Here is a 12,781-nt window from a genome sequence, read left to right as displayed (position 1 = left end):
GCAGGCAATTCTGCTATCTACAGTTTGACTTTAGATGTAATAATTTTGTAAAATTCTCAGTTTTATCATTACATGTGAAAAAGAGAAAATAGAATTTGAAGCAATGATTGTAAAACAAAGAATTATAACATAACACTACTGTCTCCTCAGAATAAAAAAAAAAATATATTATTAGAGGGAAGCATCTTCCTTTCTCCCTTTGAAAAATGTGGCATAGAATAATGAAGTTTCCTTTTCTTCAAGAACTGCCTGGTTCATACTCAGAGGAGACCCTCCAAAACTTTTATTGGTTTAGCCAGATCTTAGCAAACCTGCTTACAGTAGGGCAACAATCTTGTATTTTGCTGTAATTGTGGGCCCAAGTGTATAGTAATTCATTAAACTCTGTTTTGGGACCTCATCACCAAGAAGACCAGAAGAGGACCAACAGGAGGCTGTCGGGACTCATGGAGTGGTAATAATTTCTACTTCATCTGTCTCTCTCTCTTACTCTTTCTCTCCCCCCACCTTTTCCTATTTTTCTCTCTCTCTCTCTCTCCGTCACATTTAATGTTAAATAAAATCCATACTATTGACTTTGCCATATGGTCTCCTTTGCACCTTAATTTTGGCAGAGGAAGCTTTTTAATGATTTCAATATCCAGATCGTAACACAGTAATATGATTTATGCTGGTAGAGCAGTGCCATGCCCACAGTCTGCCTGTATTGCTTTAAGACAATCTAAAATCCAGCAAGGAAAGCCAGCTACAACAACCCTACTGGTAACAGGCCCATGTATGGCACTTTCCTTGGGTCTGCCTCACCCATTAATGTCTTTCTACTGTGTTAGAAATGTAGACAGATTTTTAAAAACTTCCACTGTACTTTTCAGACAAAATTATTAATCTTTAGTACAGGTTTGGGGGTTTTGACAGGGTTTTTTTTCCAGTCTATATTTTACACTATATTGTAGTAATATAAAGCAGTTTAAAACTTCATCTTTCAGTTTCATGCTGAGAGAGAACTCAGGATACAGGTCATCTTACTCTGTTCCAACCTGGCAATGAATTCTAAGAAACCAGATTTCTGATCCCTCTCAAGCATGTTGCAGGTTAAAAACTATGTATTTGTCTTCCAAAACCTTCAAACTTGTACCATTTTTGTTGTTATTGCCCTCTCAAATGATGACAGATATTATCATTCAATGCTGGCAACAGCACTTTGCCAAAGCACTGTCTCAAACCATCAGAGAAAATTATAAGTGAGGAAGATGATAGTCTGTCTCAGCTACTGCTGTGAGATGCTAGGAGCATCATTTGTTACACGGCCTTATGATCTTTTGATAACTCAAAAAGAAGTTATTTTCTTATTTTCCTAGCATCCTTTTGAGTGGGAAACAAGAGCAAATACTTGTGCAACAAAGTGCTGAATTGCTTTTAAAATTATTCCAATTCCAAGATTACTTCTACTTGATAATCCCAAAGAAATGCCTACAAAAATAAATGTGGGTATTTAAAAGTGCTTTCCTTTCAATTGTTTTGTTAAAGTACAAGTTTAAAAATGTGAGTTCTGCAATTGCCAGACAATTGCAATCTTGGGGCTTTTTTCATATATCCCTGATAAGAATTTTTTTTTTTTTTTATCAGGGACTGTTGTGAATTTAAATGTAGAGTTAATTTAATCTGACAATAGCACAATCTCTTCAGCCTTGTAAAACTGATGGCTTTCTATGAAGGTGTAACTTAAAGGACTGAAAAGTGATTATATTAATTCCCAGTGCCTGAAGCAACCTCTCTAAATTAAAGCTCTCATTTGAGTAAATCTCGAACTATTTGGAAAAACGACTCAAACTGTTTGCTGCAGAGAAATACAATGCTTTTAAAAACTAAGGTAATAACATTTGCTTAGTTTCTTTAGAATTTATGTGTAAAAAAACTCCAACATGATTAATAACAAGTATCTGAAGGAGGCCATCTGAGGAAGCCATGGCCATCATGTGGTCCAGGAGACAAGGGTAGCAGCCTCTCTCTGAGAATGAGGCAAGGGTATTTTAGGAAAATCAGTCTAGAATGTAACTCACCTTCTATTCAAGGTGCATATTTTGCTGATCCTTTCCCCAGGTTTGAGATGAATGTCGGTGTCACACCAGTGATGCTGAAGTCGATGCCCACTGGAGATGGCTCCTACAGGGAGCAGCCTGGCTGCTGACAGACCTCAGCCAAAGGCAGGTTCAGCTCCAGCCGGGTCTGCCTGCAGAAGATCAGCTGGAGCCTGGGACTGTTGCCTTGTACAAAGATTTCATTACTTACCCCACTGATAGAAGTTAGATGCTAACCCACCCTCCCTCTGGGATTTCCCCAGCTGAGAGTGAAGGAGCCAGGATGAATATAAGAAAGGCAGGGAACAAGGTGCTGGGCATGAGGGGAATTAACCACTCACACTACCAAAGCTGCCTTAGGCCAGCTGTCTGGGACCCCAAATCTATCAGGAAACCTATGGAATCAAAAATTATTAATTAAGTAAGAATCTTCAGGCTTAGATGGTGAAGAGAAGAGGGTATTAACTGAGGAGAATCTGACAGAGGGAATGCTCTTCCACTGGTAGAATTAATAAGGCAGGAAATTTCTTAAAACTCATTTAATTCCTTCTCCCCTCTGTCAGATTAGTGATTAGTACAAGAGATACAGAGTGATTAAGATCCCTGCAGAAGAAAAGAATAATATTAAGTCAAAAGATAGTTATGACAAAAATTAAAGCATAAATGAGACATGAACATGCTTTCTATTAACATATGCTATAGCACATTAATATGCTGTTTTGTATTTGTTTCTTTATGATTTCTGACTCCAGAAGACATACTCCAGTAGTGACCACATACAAGATACAGTCTGAGAGTAGTATACTGGCACCTCTGGAGAAGAATCTACCTTCTGCTACACTGTCTGTAATTTTAAATATGCAACAATGAGAATTATTTTTTTCTTGACTGACACATGATAATCAAAAACAATGACATCAGAATACTTTTACTTTTCCTATTTTTTTTCTTTTTTCTGTTGACCAAAGGATTTGTTCCCCTACCATGAATTCAAAAACGCTTTTGATGGGTAGCAATTGTCCAAAACTAATGGCTGAAGCTGGACTTTAAATCCTGTTCAGTGGTCCAGAATGAGTAGGAAAATGTTCTCAACACTTAAGCTTGATAGGGACATAGAAATTAATGTTGGCCATTACTCTAATAAATATTTCTATTAATTCATTGTGTTTGGTACACAACATACCCGTGCTTATACATAGAGGGATATCTGGATTTTGTTAAAACTTAACTCCACAAGCTCATCAGAAAAACAGGGTCTCACTAGTATCAGTGGTCCCTTAACAGGGGAAAATCCCTCCTTATGTAAGAAACCAGCATTCCATGTGCCTTCGAAAACTATTACACACAACTTTTCAGAGTCAAACATGACTGTTCACCCTTTCATTTTAAATTTTCCTTTGTGTACATCTCCCTTAGGGGGAATTAATGGGAATATTTGTCTGCTGTATTGAAATATAGTACCAAGAGCACAAAGCTGTAAATAGTACATTGTATATTTGCATCATCTAAAGCACAAGCTGACTCTATAACCCAGATTATTTTCCCTTCATAGATTTGTGAATTCCAGACTGCAGCAGTTCTGCACACAGTAAAAATCTGTTTGCTGCATTGCTAACATTGGTATGTACAGGATGATGCCTACTAAGACAGGAGGGTGCCAAGGCACATCTGATCTATTATGGGTCTGCAGAATGGCATAAATCATTCACAGGATTGAGAAGGAACAAGAGATTGTCTCACAGTACAAATTGAAAAATTGCACTTCTAGGATAATGCAGACATTTATGCTCATGACTGACTGATTTAAACCATACAACAACCCCAGCAATTGTATTTTTTGCAATAACATAGTCACATTTTATCAGGAAACGTGGACAAGGCTCCTCTGCAGCAGTTAAGTATAGAGCACTGGTTATTGTAGACTGCTAATATTTTCTGCAAATTCAATAAGCTTTTAAAGTACAATACTGTTCTAAGGAATCTCAGAATGAGCTGTATGTACCGCACTGTTAAGAAATTAAAGGTTGGCAGCAGTAATTCAAAACTGAATTAACCCTCCCTGCCTCAAGGTATGAGATCAAAACAGCTGAAGCTGGAGTATAGTATCTCTGGAGTAGATAACAAGAAAATTTGCAGTAGGAGAAAAACTCATGGAAGAAGATGAGGGAAGAGAGTTTGGAAGGAATCTGACACCAGTTTGAGACTGATAGTGGAGTTTAGGGAAGCAGTAAGGTTGGGGAGCCACACAAGTTTCCAAGATGCAGCTAATGGGAAAACTAGGAACACAGATGGTGAGAAAAAAAGGCCCTGCCTTAAGTGTTGGATTAATTTCTCCAACTGCAACATAACTTTCATTTTTTTTTTCTTCCAACCAGCCTCAAATCCAGATATCTCCCATTGTGTTTGCATTGGCTATATCATTAAGACCATTGGCATTCTGCCCTGATGTGCTCTTTGGCTGTCTGTGAGCTTTCTTCCTGCTAGCAGATCCTCTTGTGCCCATTCTCTCGCGCCTCTGCACCTTCTTTATCTGAGAATTATCCTTTGTTTTAGTTCTGGGTTAAGCTTGGTTTTCCCACCCAGCTGCTCCCTTACTCCTTCTCCTCAACAGAACACAGGGAAAAGATGAGATTAAAAAGCCTGTGGGCCAAGATAAAGATCACCTACCAATTATTGTGAAGGGCAAAGCAGACTCAGCTGCGGGAAATTAGTGTAGCTTATTGCCAAACAAAACCAAAGTAGAATGGTAAGAAACAGAAAACCAACTTCATTTCACCCCTTGCTGCTTCCCAGGCTCAACTTCATTCCTGACTTTTCTACCTGTCCCATGACTGGCAGGATGGGTGGGGAATGGGACTTTATGGTCAGTCCATACCAGCCTCTGCTATTCATTCAGTATTTTGAACTTCACAGATGTCAGTAGGGCTCCTGTGAGTGAAATGACCACAGGCAAGAGGACTAGGAAATTTGGTGTAAGTTGAAAAAAGAAAACAAAGAGGAAAAAAAAAATATTATTCCCTGGGTTAATCTGACAGTTATTCTTATGATTTCTTTTCAGAGACATGGAAAAGTGAGTATTCTAAAAATATATTTCTGGCAAATGGATGAAGTTATGCTGTTCTTTTATGCATTTTCACAAATGTTCTTGAGATTGTTACTTCTGTCCTGGCAGGTAAAATTAAAATTAATAAATGACATTTTTCCTATATTTTGTTATAATTTATGTTTCAGATTCATTATATTTATTTACTATATTCTTTACATTTCAGTTTTATGTGCATTCACAGTAAAACAGATGCTCTCCTAAATGTCTGAAACACTCCAGAAGGAACTGCCTTTTTGCACTACAGAATAAATTATAATTGACAAAAACTAGGGAATGAACTTTATGATTAACCAGCAGACAGCATGAGTATGTCTGGTTAATATATGATCTTGAATCCAGGAGAAATATTTCAAGAAATTGTTTCATTTTCCAAGGAAAAACTTTTCGTGGCATGCTGTTTCATAGTTTTAAACCTATTATTTTGTGTTGCATAATGATTGATGAAACTGATACAGAGACATTTATATATTGCTAGTTTAGACTTGCAGAAAGCCACAAAAAGTAGTTTTCTTCCTGTAACTGGAATGCGAGAAAAACCTGAAGCCTTCAAACAGTAGAAATCTACTTAGGGCATTTCTAGACTGATTAACCTCTGTTTGTTTTCCTGCTTATTTCAGAAGATTCATAAAACATAATTTCATTACTCTGTTTGGAGTTTTCTATTTGTTTATGTGAGAACCTGGCCAAATGTTCTATTGAGCTACTTTTTTATGAGTTCTATTTCATGAGAAACTCAATATCGTCTTTCCAATTGTAAACAAAAATTGGGTTTGATATTATATTTACCACCAAAATAGCTGCAGCTAATTTAGTTATAGTTAATGGAGTACATTAATCCTGTATAAATTCTTTAGCTTCCTAAGTGTATTACACTAAACAGTGTGCACTTTAAAACATTTAGTTGACAAATTTCAGTAAAATTGTGCATTTACACTTCAGCCTTGTTTATATAAACTGTAGTTTATGGTTCAAGCCTAAGTTCTGAGTATATAGAATATATATATATCAAGACTAAATAATAATTTTAAAAATGGAAAACAGTGACATTATTTGTATGTTTCGTAAAACAAGCCATGCATTTATGGGTCTCTATTTCTGTTAGTCTGGAATTTCCTCTTACATCACTTTTCTCATTCTTTCATAGGTTCCTCTCAAATATAGAGATACATAATGTACTATGAAAAAAAACTTAACCTGATAAACCATTTGCTGAGAAGGACAAGTAGATGTTTTCTTCAAGCAATCAAGATGGGGAGGGATTTAAATGTTTCATGTTATTTACAAAGTTCAGCATTTAAAGCCACACCCATGCAAACACCTTGAATTAATACCTCCTTTTTACAGAACTTTTCATGGAAGAAAGAGCAAAGTGCACACTTTATTTGTTGGAAGAATTCATCTCACATTAAATTTGGCTATGCAATCCATATATCATTACAGTCTATACAGCAGTGCCTTTTTACTGAAGAATTGTCTGTCATGCTCCATAATGAGCTGCACTTTCACAAGTATATTGTATAGATTTTTATAACAGCACCTCATTGCTCATTTTCCTTAAGAGCAGTCATCCTTTTATGAAATGTTCAATACTTTGGAAAACAGAAAGGTTATTTGGTATTCAAGTTTCTTTCGTGGTCCTTCAAACTGAAGAGCCTGAAAAGTTTCTACAGCTTACTCTTTATGGTTTACTCCCTACAGATGTTTTCCTATTGTACACTGGCAGGTACAATAAAAACATGTCTGCTTCGAACTAAAAATAAAGCAGTGATCTTATACCATTTTTTATAGAGTGGGTTGTTTTCGGTTTTTTTTCCCCAGATTGACTATCCTTAGTTTCACCTTCCTCGTTAGAAGAGGTAAGCCACTCAGACCATCTTGGTAAATGGTAAACAAAAACTTGGCTAGAGTTTGGTGGAGTTTGGGGGAGTTCTGCTATACCAACAGGAGAAAAGATTATTTTATATTAACAATAAGCCCTGACATCAGACTAATTTCTACTTTTGATGTTAAGTCCACAAAATATCTTTAAAGCGGATTTTTTCAGCTGCTGCCTAATTTGTCAGGTTCTTCATCCACATAAGCACTGATGTTTTGACATTGCTGAAGTTCTGCTTCCATTTACATTAGAATTTCCTTCTGTTTTGACATCACAGATATAACCCACATTAAGCGCTTTTTTCCATGCTCATCACTGCACATGATCCACAGGACCTTAGAGCATTGTTCTGATCCTGTCCTATCCACGAATTGAGACTCCTAGGCTCACAGCTTCTTCTCAAACTTGACCAAATTCCAGCAGTTTAAGCTTCACTGCCGAATGTCTCTGCGTTCTTTTCCTCAAGGTTGGGATTAATGAGCGAGAGAGATGGTTTTCATGTTTGGACTCAGTTGTTTATGTTTTTTTATCTATAATACATTCTCACAGACAGTGAGTTTGTCTACACACTAAGCTAACAGTCCAGAAAAATGGAGCCTCAGGTGTCTTTCACCAAGGCCTTTTAAGTGTCAGCTACCTAATTATAAAATGCCAACTAATTTATTTTTACTTATAACCCAGTAACCAAGCACCCGTGTTCCACAGTGTGGATTTTTCTGTCCAATCACACAATATCATCTAAAACCCAAGAAGAAGAAGGTGAAAGAACAAGGCAAGCTAATTCCCTAAAACCTCAATCTTGTTACATATATATTACTATATTCTAAAACCTTAAAGTCAAAATTTTCCACCAAGTGATATAACACACTTCTATTCAAACTATACACTAACAGTTTCAGTTCTATCAATTTTGGAAACCTTTTCCATGACCTCAGGTCAAATACATGGTTCTCCTGTGGGTCTCTGCCTATCATCACAGAAAGCATGAAATTCTCTGTGTCCAGGGTTCCAACACTTCACTTCCATGTACATTTCATATTAAGTTGACTCAAATTCACATGCAAACTGACTCCTTTAGTATTTTGACAAGCTAAACATACAAATACAATCAGGAAAGTAAATCCTAGCAAAATATATTGGATACATATTATTACAGTTATTTGTTATATGGATGAAAGTGATATGTGAATTTAAATGACAGTTTGGGTTTCTAAAAGTACGGTTTCCTGTTAATCTCAGGACCTCCCTCCATTACTAAGAACTGCAGTAACCACTTAGGAATAAGCAGAAAGAAGTCATACCTTCATCATGTCATTTTGGAAGACAGGAAGTTACAAAAGTTAATAAAAATTATTACAATTCCACCAATCCAGAAGACAGAGTGGATATTTTCTTAGTTGTGACTCTCTTGTCCTGGTCAATGTGATGCTCTGAAGAGATGTCCTGGTCATTGTCTGATTGCTATTGCTTCCAGCTTCTGAACTCCCTCTGTTTCCATGCTCCACACAGAGACACATAAGGTATTGTGAACTATCCCATGTCAAAAACTTGGTGATTTCACACATGAACTTGCTTCCAAAATCTTAACCACAAATTGAGGCAATCTTGCAGAAGACACTGAAACCAAAGCCAATTGAGAATATATGTCCCTATACCATTTTATTAAAATTTCGCAGAAGATATTAAGACCATGGAAATGAGTAAAAACAGAAAATTAGCAGCTGAACAAAATCTGATATTTCGGGTAATTTTTCTTGCTAGGTTTAGATTGCTGTAACACGTCCATGTTATCTCAATGTTCTTCAAAGTTGTTCTGGTTTATCAACAGTGTAATTTGGCATAAAAATTGTGTGATGATGATTCTGTCTTCTAAAGGTCAGATGAGGAATAGCAGCACATTTTTTCTCAAAAGATTTTGAGATCCTTCAGAAACTTCTGAGGAGGAAGCTCTGGGAAGGGAACTTTACATCTTTATCTGAGATGAGAAGCGGGACTAAAAACTTTTTATTAGCCTTATTTTCACTGTTCCTCCTCAGAAATAAGTACTACCCTAGGTTGGATTTTTCATTTTTTTTTTTTTTTTAATTTAAAAGCTCAGTTGTTGAGCCATTTCTGTAATCTGTCAGATGTAGCTGGAGTTTTGTTACAGGTGGTCCAAGGCTATTCAAGTTCTAGGATATTCTGATTGTTATAAAGCAAGAAATGAAAGCTTCCTCATTCTGTTCAATGGAATGGATTTCACTTTGTCTTAATGAGTTAAAGAATAGCAGTGCTGCAAAGGCAACACAGGTACCATGATATAAATTAACCTATTTATACAGGAAGAAAAATCAAATAAATGTGGACTAAATATTACAATAATCTTTACAACAGGAACTGAAGCCTGTCTCCTTCCACTCTATCAAAACAGTTTAAGTATCAAATTACAGCAATATACACTTACTTGGTCTAGTTTTCTAGTTTTCTGCAAAACCTTCTAGTTGTTATTTTCTTACAAAAGTGAGGCAAGTGTTCCCCAACTGAAATTTGGGTATTAACTTCTTTTGTGTACCAAGGCATGTGTTTGTCCCACAAGAACAGATGAGCCAAGTCTGAATCATCTGGCCAGGAGATTTATTCCTGCAGGTTCAAGATTCATGGGAAATAGTTCACACTTCTGATCCTTATGGTGCTAAAAGAAATCATCAGTATGATAGAAAATAAGCATAGAATGATTCAGCTTTTTCACTACAGCCTAGCTAAGACCTTGAATTATTCCTAAGAAATTATTCCTTGGTTCATCTTAATGGGAAACAAAATCATAATCGAAGTGTGTGGGCCCTCGTTGCCAGCTATTCAAATAATGATTAAAGAGTATAAAATTAAAAGCAGAGATCACATCATGATAATGTGATTTTATCATGAGTGCATTTTGGCATCATATGTAGCTGGCCTTGGGTTATGAGTGATTTGAAAGAGCACAGCCACTTATTTTTCAAGCTTCCTAAGGCAAAAATTTTACCTCCAGAACTGTCTGATTTCTACTCCTATTTGTCTGAATTGAAATGAAAAGAAAGAAAGAATATCATTGGAAGCAGCACTCTTATAGGGTGTTTTAATTTAGAGGCAATTTGTATAAAAATTTTCACCATCTATAAGAACCCATTCTATATTTAGACGATGAGCACTTTGCATTTCACATACAGCTAATGTACTCTCCTTCCAAGGTATAACTGGTTTAAACGTTATTTTAGGTGAATAAAGATAAACATTTTGATATACAGAACAACTTCTGAAAGATTTACCTGTGCTGTGATATTTTTTAATGGCTTCATCTGTAGATAATGTATATTTCAACTATGTATTTTCACTATACATATTCTATTTCTGAAGCAGTAAGGTATTTTATAGAAATATGTATTACATGCAAGAGAATTCAGTCATTTATCCAGTTATTTATAGTGATGCAAGATCAAGTATATTTAGCACAGCCCTTGCACACCTGTTCATGTCTTCCTATTACCCAACAGGTTTAAGCAAATTGAAAGTGGACTATATTTTTCAAAAACTACTAAGCAGACTTAAACACACACACACACACATAAAAACCAGAATTAATTCTTGCAATCATCTGACATTTTATAATTGACTATTTTTAGTTTTTACACGGAGAATTAGGTTTTTTAAAAGCAAATGTATTTACAAAATAATTGGATAATTTCCTGTGTTATTCTCATAAAAATTAGCCAAGACTTCAAACTGAGACATTACTTACCTTAGTAACTTCTAATTCATTTGCTACAGTGCTGTGAATGGCAGGCAATAACATTCCAATTAACCCTATAGGTGCTGGATAAAGGGACAGGCTTTTCTGACCCATTCTCTTAGATTCTCAGCAAGCTTGCCAACTGCACCAGCCTGTGTGGTGAGGTTGACCGGCTCAGGAAGGAAGGGAGGACATCCATAGGGACCTTGTCAGGTTTGAGATGTGGGTCCCTGCCAACCTCATGAAGTCCAACAAGGCCAAGTGTGAGGTCTTGTCCTGGGCTGGGGCAATCCCAAGCACAAGCACAGGCTGGGTGGTGAATGGATTGAGACAAGCCCTGGGAAAATGACCTGGGGGTGTTTGTGGGCAAAAAGCTCAACAAGACTCAGCAACGTGCTCTTGCATGCCGGAAAATCAACCATGTCTGGGCTACATTGCAAAAGGTCTGGTCAGCACGTTGAGGAAGGTGATTCTGCCCCTGTACTCTGCTCTTGTGAGACCCACAGAAGTAGTTTTCTGTTCCAGATTTTTCACAACAATCATTTATCGAAAAAGAAATTATTTTATCTTCTGAAAGTCTTATTTTTAAATAAAACTTTGTGGTATTTGAAATTGACGAAGTTCTATTTGGTCACAGAAAAAATCTAATAATGTGATTAAATTATTTTAAATTAGTTTATTCTAGTCAGCATTTTACTTTTATTTATTCCTTAGACTTCAATATACTGTGAATTGAGACTGTATATCCATGTTATCTATACTTGTGCTTAAAAGGGATACAGACTTAATGAAGACAGGTCTGAAAATAAATTATGATCACTTAGCATAACCTACATTCACCTAAATTACAGATCATTTTCCTTCATAATTGATTCAACTTCTTATCAACACCTATTGCAAAAGGCAGTCCAGATGACCCCTTAGTGACTTCCCAGTGTCATGAGAAAACCTTATGAGATCAGAACAAAGGGTATGCACAGCTGCAGTACACAATCTTCTGGGTCAGGGCAGGATACAAACCTCTTCTGCATGTCCTCAGCGTTTGTGGTGACCAGGATGCCTGGCAGAATGCTGCTTAGGAGAATTGACACAGAAGAAAAAACAGCAATAATTTATTATTTCAGGAAAGCTGCTTCTACTATAAATACATCTAGGAATTCTTGCTTACACCTCAGGCTCAAATACTGATATTTAATTAGCTACTATAATATATATATATATATAGATAGATAGATAGATAGATATAGAGATATGTATATATATAATGTACCAAAGCAGAAACATCGATATCTGCAATTTTAGAAGAGAAATTAATTGTTAGGTACTGTCCTTTTGTTTGCTTGAATTTCAGCCTCTCTGCCTATCATTTTCTCTGTAATATCTCAGACCTTTTAAGAAGCTAAATTACAATGATTTTTCTAAGTGACAAGGCATTGTAATGCAAGTTGAATTATCACTAATACAACTTCTGGCAATGTTTAATAATTTCAAAGATGATTTCATCACAAATGTTTTGAACACTCTTATGCAATGGCCTGGAAATATAAAGACCAGTTTTATGTGACACTTTTCAGGAAATTGCTTGATGAAAAATATTACTTATATTAATCTTAAATAGCTTATAGACTATGAACATCTAGGAAAGATCTTTACACTCTTCAGCATAAATTGAAGTTATGCATAATGTCTGGATGGCAAGAAAACAGATGATCTGTGATAACAGTTCAATCAAAATTTCATAAAGTCTAATGGTGCTCTTAAAATACAATACGGTTCTTCTAATGGCAGTTCTACCCCTGGTGTGAATTTTGGATAGATTAGCTTTCTGACTGGAAACAAATGAATTCTTGAAACTAAATGTCAGAATTTAAATTTTTACTTAGTAAAACAATCCCCAGTCAGCTACAAGGCTATGGAACGCCTGTGTTCACAGCCCATCAGCTCACTCTAGCTCTCACTTACTGTGTCAGAAATCT

General features: G+C 36.1%; 1 long non-coding RNA gene across 1 annotated transcript; it reads left to right on the top strand.

Annotated features, from left to right (window-relative positions):
* Positions 1-4,861: 4,861 nt before the first annotated feature.
* LOC148184697 (uncharacterized) lies at positions 4,862-6,868 on the top strand. Its single transcript, XR_015772317.1, has 3 exons — positions 4,862-5,050; positions 5,137-5,250; positions 6,329-6,868. It is a non-coding gene; the product is annotated as an uncharacterized LOC148184697 (long non-coding RNA).
* Positions 6,869-12,781: the final 5,913 nt, after the last annotated feature.

The sequence above is a fragment of the Pseudopodoces humilis genome, chromosome 3 (genome assembly GCF_049639895.1).
Source record: "Pseudopodoces humilis isolate 2021_Gansu_Grassland_sample_001 chromosome 3, ASM4963989v1, whole genome shotgun sequence".
In the NCBI taxonomy this organism is placed as follows: domain Eukaryota; kingdom Metazoa; phylum Chordata; class Aves; order Passeriformes; family Paridae; genus Pseudopodoces; species Pseudopodoces humilis.
This window is presented reverse-complemented; position numbering and strand designations above follow the sequence as displayed.